At 39.5% G+C, this 8116-nt stretch overlaps 1 pseudogene; it reads left to right on the forward strand.

Annotated features, from left to right (window-relative positions):
* LOC143398348 (homeobox protein OTX2 pseudogene) overlaps positions 1 to 5749 on the forward strand; it is a 30656-nt pseudogene extending 24907 nt beyond the window's left edge.
* Positions 5750 to 8116: the final 2367 nt, after the last annotated feature.

An 8116-nucleotide genomic window follows, 5' to 3' on the forward strand; every position in this document is an offset into this window, starting at 1 on the left:
ACAGCACTATTCAAAAATAGCTAAGAAATAGCTAAGAAATGAACCTAACTGTCCATCAGGTGATGCATAGGTAAAGAAAATTGGTATAAATATGCCATAGAATATTCTTCATCTATGAGGGATAATGCAATTCTGTCCTTTTTCAACATGGTTAGAACTTGGAGGTAATTATGTTAAATGAAATAAGCCAATTTCTGGTGTGCCATTGCTGAGAAGACTGTAGATAATTATAATGTGCTATATATTTCAAAAACCTGGAAGAATGGAGTTTGAATGTTTTCATCATAAAAAAATGATAAATGTTAAAGAAATAGACATATTGAATATTACCTGATTGAAACATTACCTAATGTGTAAATATATTGAAATATCATATGTACACATAAATATTAACAATAGTATATATACTATTTTATATATATATCTGGAAATGTAGCTCAGTGTTTAATCACCCCTAGATTCAATTCCTGGTACTAAAAAATTAGATGAGATCTAGCTGGGTACAGTGGAGCAAGTCTGTAATTCCACCAACTTGAGTGAATGGCATGAGGTTCACAAGCTGGAGGCCAACCCCTGGCAACTTAGTAATACCCTTTCTCAAAAGAAAAAGGGCCAGAGATGTAGCTCAGTGTAGCGTTCTTTCCTAACATACTTGAGCCCCTGGCTTCTATCCTTTAGGTAGACAGAAGAAAAAAACAGAAAAGAAATGATCTCATTTAAAACAGAAAATGAAATAAAATCCTGGAACAGAGTTGATAGAATCAGACTTTAAAACTATATGAATAATATGTTAATAGATGAAAAATTTTGCCAGTGCTAATGCATCCTTTGCAATGCATCCCTACAGGGACCTGATCCTGAGTGTCCTGGGTCCCCTTCTGTGGGATCCTGAGGTCCTTGAAATTGTCTGTCTGAATCATTACCTTTTACTGGGATAACTGTAACCAAGGTAAGGACCCTGTAGTGATCAGAAGCCTGACTCTGGAACCTGACCCCTTTGTCTTTCCTGGAAATGTGACCATGGGCCCTGAGTATAAAGCAAGTATTCTTTCCAATTCTCTTCAGAAGGTGGCATTAACTCTGGAGATAGAAGTGGCTGGCATCTAGAATAGCCTGGTGCAGTGGTGCATGACTATAGTCCCGCTACTTGGGAAGCTGAGGAAGGTGATTGAGATTAGCCTGGGCAACATGGCAAGACCCTTCTCAAAATAAATAAATAAATAAAAGTCAACCCAGTGTATGGCACATGCCTGCCTGTAATCACACTGACTCACTCTGGAGGTTGAGGCAGAAGGATTGCAAGTACAAAGCCAGCCTCAAAAATTCGCAAGCACTAAGCATCTTAGTGATAGCCTGTCTCAAAATTTAAAAACATAAAAATAAAAATGGCTGGGGATGTTGCTCAGTGGTTATGCATCATAGGTTCAATCCCCATTACAGAAAAATAAAAATAAAGTCAGGTGTACCAGTGAAACTTCTATAGTGTGCTTTACATTCTCCTTCTCCCTGGGAAGCTTTGACCAGAGCCCTGTACACTATGGGCTTCCCTGACACTCTCTCTTCAAAGAACTCACCTACTCATAGTCCAGAATGATTTCACTATGATGGACCTGAGCTACTGAAGAAAAAGTAGGCTGAAATCTCCATTATGTCAGATTAGGCCCCAACTTCCTTAATAAGAGTCCTATAGCACAAGAATTAATATCAAGAATCAATAAATGGAATAGATTCAAATGAAAAAGCTTCTTCTCAGCAAAAGAAACAGTCAGAGAAGTAAATAGAAAGCCTACAATTTGGGAACAAATTTTTACCACATGCATGTCAGATATAGCACTAATCCCTAGGATATAAAAAGAACTCAAAAATCTTAACACCAAAACAAATAAACAAACAAACAAACAAACAAAACAAAACTAAAAACAGATAACCCAATCAATCAACAAATAATGAAAACATATTCAACATCTCTAACAATTAGAAGAATGCAAATCAAAACTTCTCTAAGATTTCATCTCACTCCAGTCAGAATGGAGTGAGCCGGCTGGGGATGTGGCTCAAGCGGTAGCGCGCTCGCCTGGCATGTGTGCGGCCAGGGTTTGATCCTCAGCACCACCTACAAACAAAGATGTTGTGTCTGCCGAAAACTAAAAAATAAATATTAAAATTCTCTCTCCCTCTCTCTCTCTCTTAAAAAAAAAAAGACTGGAGTGAGCTATTAAGAATACAAACAACAAGAGGTGTTTGCAAAGATGTGGAGGAAAAGGAACACTTATACCTGCTGGTGGGACTGCAAATTGGTGCAGCCAATATGGAAAGCAGTATGGAGATTTCTTGGAAATTTGGGAATGGAACCACCATTTGACCCAGCAATCCCTTTCCTCCATCTATACCCAAAGGACTTAAAAACAGCACACTACAGGAACACAGCCATATCAATGTTTATAGCAGCACAATTCACAATAGCTAAACTATGGAAGCAACCTAGATGCCCTTCAGTAGATGAATGAAATGGATAAAGAAAATGTGGTATATATACATAATGGAATATTATTCAGCATTAACAGAGAATATAATCATGACATTTGCAGGTAAATGGATGGAGTTAGAGAAGATAATGCTAAGTGAAGTTAGCCAATCCCCAAAAAACAAATGCTGAATGCTTTCTCTGATTAAGGATGCTGATTCATAATATGGTGGTGAGGGGCATAGGAGGATTAGATGAACTCTAGATAGGGCAAAGGGGAAAAGAGGAGGGAGAGGAAGGGAGGGGGCATAGGGGTAGAAATGATGGGGGAATGAAATGGACATCATTACCCTAAGTCATATATGAAGACACGAATGGTGTGACTCTACTTTGTGTACAACCAGAGATATGAAAAATTGTGCTCTATATGTGTAATATGAATTGTAATGCATTCTGCTGTCATATATAACAAATTAAAACAATAAATGAAAAAAAATAGTGGTCTCACATTTTATACTGACTAATGAAGAAATTGAAAGCTATTAGAAAACAAAAGAAACTACATGCCTCTGCTAGAAGAACTCTCCTTGTCACTTTTCAGTGCTTCTCAGATAATGAACACCCAGCCAGGAAGATGGACCTTGATGCCTGCGACTGATGAACAGTCTCAGGTCAATTTATTTATGGTTTGCTTCTCAGATACATGGTGCATTATTTCTGCTATGGTATTTCTGGAAAGATACCTCCAAATCATCATGTCCTAAATTTACTTTATATCAACTAATAAAAACATGACATTTTAATGAATATATATGTATATATATTTTATATATATGGAAAGCTGGGTGAGTAACTCAGTAGAGAGTGTTTCCCTAGCATGTGTGAGAGTGAGAACCTGAGTTCAATCCCCAGCTTCACAAAAAAGAAGAAGAAAAAGGAAAAAAGAAAGGAAAAGCCAGCAGCAGTCCATAATGACCAGTGCTGCATGGGGGAAACCTAGATATTAATTCCTTATGGAACCTTCTTATTTCCCAGGCCGCTGTGAGTGGCATGGACAATTATCTCCTTATTAGATTCCTCATGAAGGAGGGAATAAACTTTGACATGCTAAAAACAATATGTTTGAGCTGGCTGCAGAGGCACTACCCTGTAATCCCAGCAATTCTGGAGGTTGAGGCAGGAAGATCACAAGTTTGAGGCCAGCCTGAGCAATTTAATGAAGCCCTAAGCAACTTAGGGAGATCCTATCTCAAGATAGAAAATGAAAAGGGGTGGGGATGAAGAGCACTGGTGAAAATCCCCTGGGTTTAAACTCCAGTACCAAATACACACACATCTGGATATTAAAGATATCTGAAGTAATAAATAAAAAATTTGTTGAAATAAAACACAACTAGTGGGTTTAGCAGAGCTTGGTTGTGCACTTCTGTAATCCCAGCAGTTTTGGGCCTGAGATAGGAGGATCAAAATATCAAAGCCAGACTCAACAACTTAGTGAGGCCTTAAGCAACATATTGAGAGCCTTTCTCAAATTAAAACAATTTAAAAAATGAGCTGGGAATGCAGCTCAGTGGTTGAGCATCACTGGTTCAATCCCTGGTACAGGAGGAAAAAAAAAAACAACTTAATGGGTTTAGTAAGTAGCAGTAATGCTATACATGGTGGCACATACCTATTGTACCAATTCCTCAGGAAGCTGAGGCAAGAGAATCTGAAGTTCAAAGTCAGCTTGGGCAACTTAGTCAGAACCTGTCTCAAGAGAAAAGAGATGGAGATGCAGCTCAGTAATAAAGTACCCCTGGTTTCAATCTCCTCTACTGAAACAAACAAACAAACAAACAAATAACAGGATTACCTTTGCTATGATACTGTTTAAGAAAGAATGGTCATTGGTGCTTCTAATTGAAAGAATATGATCCTATGTTTAGATTTTGCCAAAATTTAATTTAAAAAAATTTTTCTCTTCCTGTGTGTGTGTGTGTGTGTGTGTGTGTGTGTGTGTGTGTGTGTTTTGCTTGGATTGAACCCAGAGGTGCTGTACCACTGAGCTACATCTCCATACCAGCTATTTTGGGGGGTGAGGCAGCAGAATGGCAAGTTGGAGACTAGCCTGGACTATTTAGCAAGACCTTGTCTCAAAATAAAAATAAAATGGGATTGGGGAAGGAGCTCAGGTAGAGTACCTGCTTAGAGTGCTTGAGGCCCTGGATTTAATTATAGCACTATAAAAAATCACTAATTAATATTCCCCCACCAATATCCCTAATTTTAAAAATTCTTGCTCCATTTCAGAATTGGATGCTACTCTGAAAAGGACAGTATGTCCTGAGCCTCAGGAGCCCAGGCCCTGGAAGCCAAGAGGAGAGCATTGGGAGGAGGAGAGGAGAAGAGGGGGGAAGGTGGGATAGTCGGAGGACCTGCAGAAACTCCTGTGACTGAGAAACTCCTCCCCCACCCTAAAGGGCCCTGGGCTTCAAGTCCCGCAGCCACACCCCGGAAACAGCGGTGGGACAGGACAACATTCACCTCAGCTTAGCAAGATGTCCTGGAAGCGCTGTTTGCTGTTAGTTAGATGTCCTGGAAGCGTTGTTTGCCAAGACCTGGTACCCAGACATTTTCATGCAGGAAGAAGTGGCGCTGAAAATCAACTTGCCAGAATCCAGGGTGCAGGTATGCTTTAAGAATGGAAGAGCAAAGCCAACAGCAGCAGCAACAACAGAATGGAGGTCAAAATAAAGTGAGACCTGCCAAAAAGAAGACATCTCCAGCTCAGGAAGTGAGTTCAGAGACTGAAACAAGTGGTCAGTTTACTCCCCCCTCTAGCACCTCAGTCCCTACCATTGCCAGCAGCAATGCTCCAGTGTCTATCTGGAGCCCAGCCTCCATCTCCCCACTGTCAGATCCCTTGTCCACCTCCTCTCCTGCATGCAGAGGTCCTATCCCATGACCTATACTCAGGCTTCAGGTTATAGTCAAGGATATGCTGGCTCAACTTCCTACTTTGGGGGCATGGACTGTGGATCTTCTTTGACCCCTATGCATCACCAGCTTCCTGGACCAGGGACCACACTGAGTCCCATGGGTACCAATGCAGTTACCAGCCATCTCAATCAGTCCCCAGCTTCTCTTTCCACCCAGGAATATGGAGCTTCAAGCTTGGGTTTTAACTCAACCACTGATTGCTTGGATTATAAGGACCAAACTGCCTCCTGGAAGCTTAACTTCAATGCTGACTGCTTGGATTATAAAGATCAGACATCCTCATGGAAACTCCAGGTTTTGTGAAGACCTATAGAACCTATTTTTCTGGATGATTTTTAAATATGCTGGGCTGGACATTCCAGTTTTAGCCAGGCATTGGTTAAAAGAGTTATATGGGATGATGCTCAGACTCCTCTGATGAAAGTTCCAGGAGACATAGAAGGTAAAATAAAGGGCCTTAAAGGGGCCTACCAACCAGCAACCTGAAATGGACAAACCAATCTGCTTAAGATCCTCTCATAGCTGTAGATCATTGGTTTTCCTGATTTACCAAGTGATCTATCAAATGCATTCCAGCCATGTGCAACCAAACACAACCAAAAAAATGAAAATCACACAACAAGTTGTGAGGGAAGGGAGGGAAGGTCCTAGCCTTCATAAGCAGAGGTGATCCAATGTTTTAGCCAATCTTTGGTTGAATCTTAGGAATGAACAGTGTCTCAACTCATTCATGTTTCATGACCAACTGGTAGTTGGCACTGAAAAACTTTTCAGGGCTTTGTGAATTGTGCGACTGATTGTCCTAGATGCACTACTTTATTTAAAAAATAATGTTCATAAGTAGTCAATATGTAGTTTAAGAGACAATCAGTGTGTGTCTTATATAAATGGTACATCTGTGGTTTTTAATCTGTGCTAAACTTCAAAACTGTGATCTCCTGTTATTGTATGCAACCTTGAACTCCACCTCTTCAGGAGTTCTTTGTGATTAAATAGGTTATAATTATAAGCAAAATTCAGAGCAACTGAGTACTGATTTTAAAAGATTACTTTTGGCTGGAGGTGAGCTGCACTGAAACTTTACGACAAAATGTCTGGACAAGGAGAGTGAGAGAAGAGAAATAAAGGACATTAATTCATCTGTATTTTACTGTTAATAAGCCTAGCAGTAAAGAGACATTGGTCAATTGCTCTGACCCTGATGAATTTTTAAACTGAGATCATTGTTGTTTATGCTTGCAGATGTTAACTGGAAGTTATATATGCATAAACCTTTTCTTCCTGGATTTGGCAGATATGTATAATTACATTAAAATGGTTCTAGCACACACACAAAAAAATTCTTGCTGGGCATGATGGCAGAGGCAAGAGAAACACATATGCAAGAAGTAAAAACTAAAAAAGGGCTGAGGATGTAGTTCAGTTGTTGGGTACTTGCTCAGCAAGCTCAAGGCACTGGTTTAAATCCCTAGTACTTCCTAAAAATAATTCTGAAAAGTTCTGGGGAGCCACAAGGATGGTACTGTGGAACTACAGGTGTCTATTATGGGCAGGATTCTAAGTTAGATATTCGGCTCTAAAAAATCATTCTTCAAAGCAGTATAAAAATCAGAGGGTAGAATGCTTTATCACTGTTATTTATATTGCACATATAAACAAGTTTGTATATACATATTAAAAGTAACAAAGAGAAAAAACACAAATTAATGACTTCTTAACTGATTAGTGAGGTAAAGGTGATTATAATTTTATTTTCCTTTTGTTTCCCACATTTTCTTTAATGCCCATTTATTATTTTATTTGTCAGATATACTACTATTTTCTTTAAAGCTTTTGGTCAGCCTAGATCTTACTGTCACTCAAACCAATTCCATAAATGAATACATCTCACTGTCCAAAGACAATTTATGATTATAGCAGCTTTAGGCAAATATTTATTTAAAAAAAAATTTATTTTTATTAATTTTTTTTGGTATCAGAGATTGAACTCAGGGATGCTTAACCACTAAGCAACATCACCAGCCCTGTTTTATTTTTATTTTGATATAGGTTCTCACTAAATTGTTTAGGGCCTTGTTAAGTTGCTGAGGCTTGTTTTGAACTGAGAATTGAACTCAGGGGCACTCTACCACTGAGCCACCTACCCAGCCCTATTTTGTGTTTTATTTAGAGACAGGGCCTCACTGAGTTGCTTAGTACCTCACTGTTGCGATCCTTTTGCCTCAGCCTCCCAAGATGATGGGATTTACAGGCATGCACCACTGCTACTAATCTGATCATGGGTTTGGAGGTGGGGCTTTCACAAGGTGCTGAAGATTAGATCAAGCTATTAGGGCAGATCTCTCCTGACTGGATGGTTTATAAGAAGAGGAAGAGAGACCAGAAGAGGCATAACCTCTTGGTCTCCTGTGTCTTAACACTGGGTGTTCCAGATCACCTGGGGACTCTGCCAGAAAAAGACCATCACCATAAGCCACCCTTGAACTTGGACCTCAGACCTCCAGAACTGTGAGTCAAAACAACCTTTCTTCTTTGTAACTTAGTCTGTGGTGTTGTTATTATCAGCAGAAAATGGACTTATACAATAGTTCTGTTTAGTCACTGTCAGTCTTGTCCTCAATTTTATTCTCCCCGTACTCCTTAGGGGTTTTTCCCTAAAATACAAATCTG

This window comes from Callospermophilus lateralis, chromosome 4, assembly GCF_048772815.1.
Source record: "Callospermophilus lateralis isolate mCalLat2 chromosome 4, mCalLat2.hap1, whole genome shotgun sequence".
Classification (NCBI taxonomy): Eukaryota; Metazoa; Chordata; class Mammalia; order Rodentia; family Sciuridae; genus Callospermophilus; species Callospermophilus lateralis.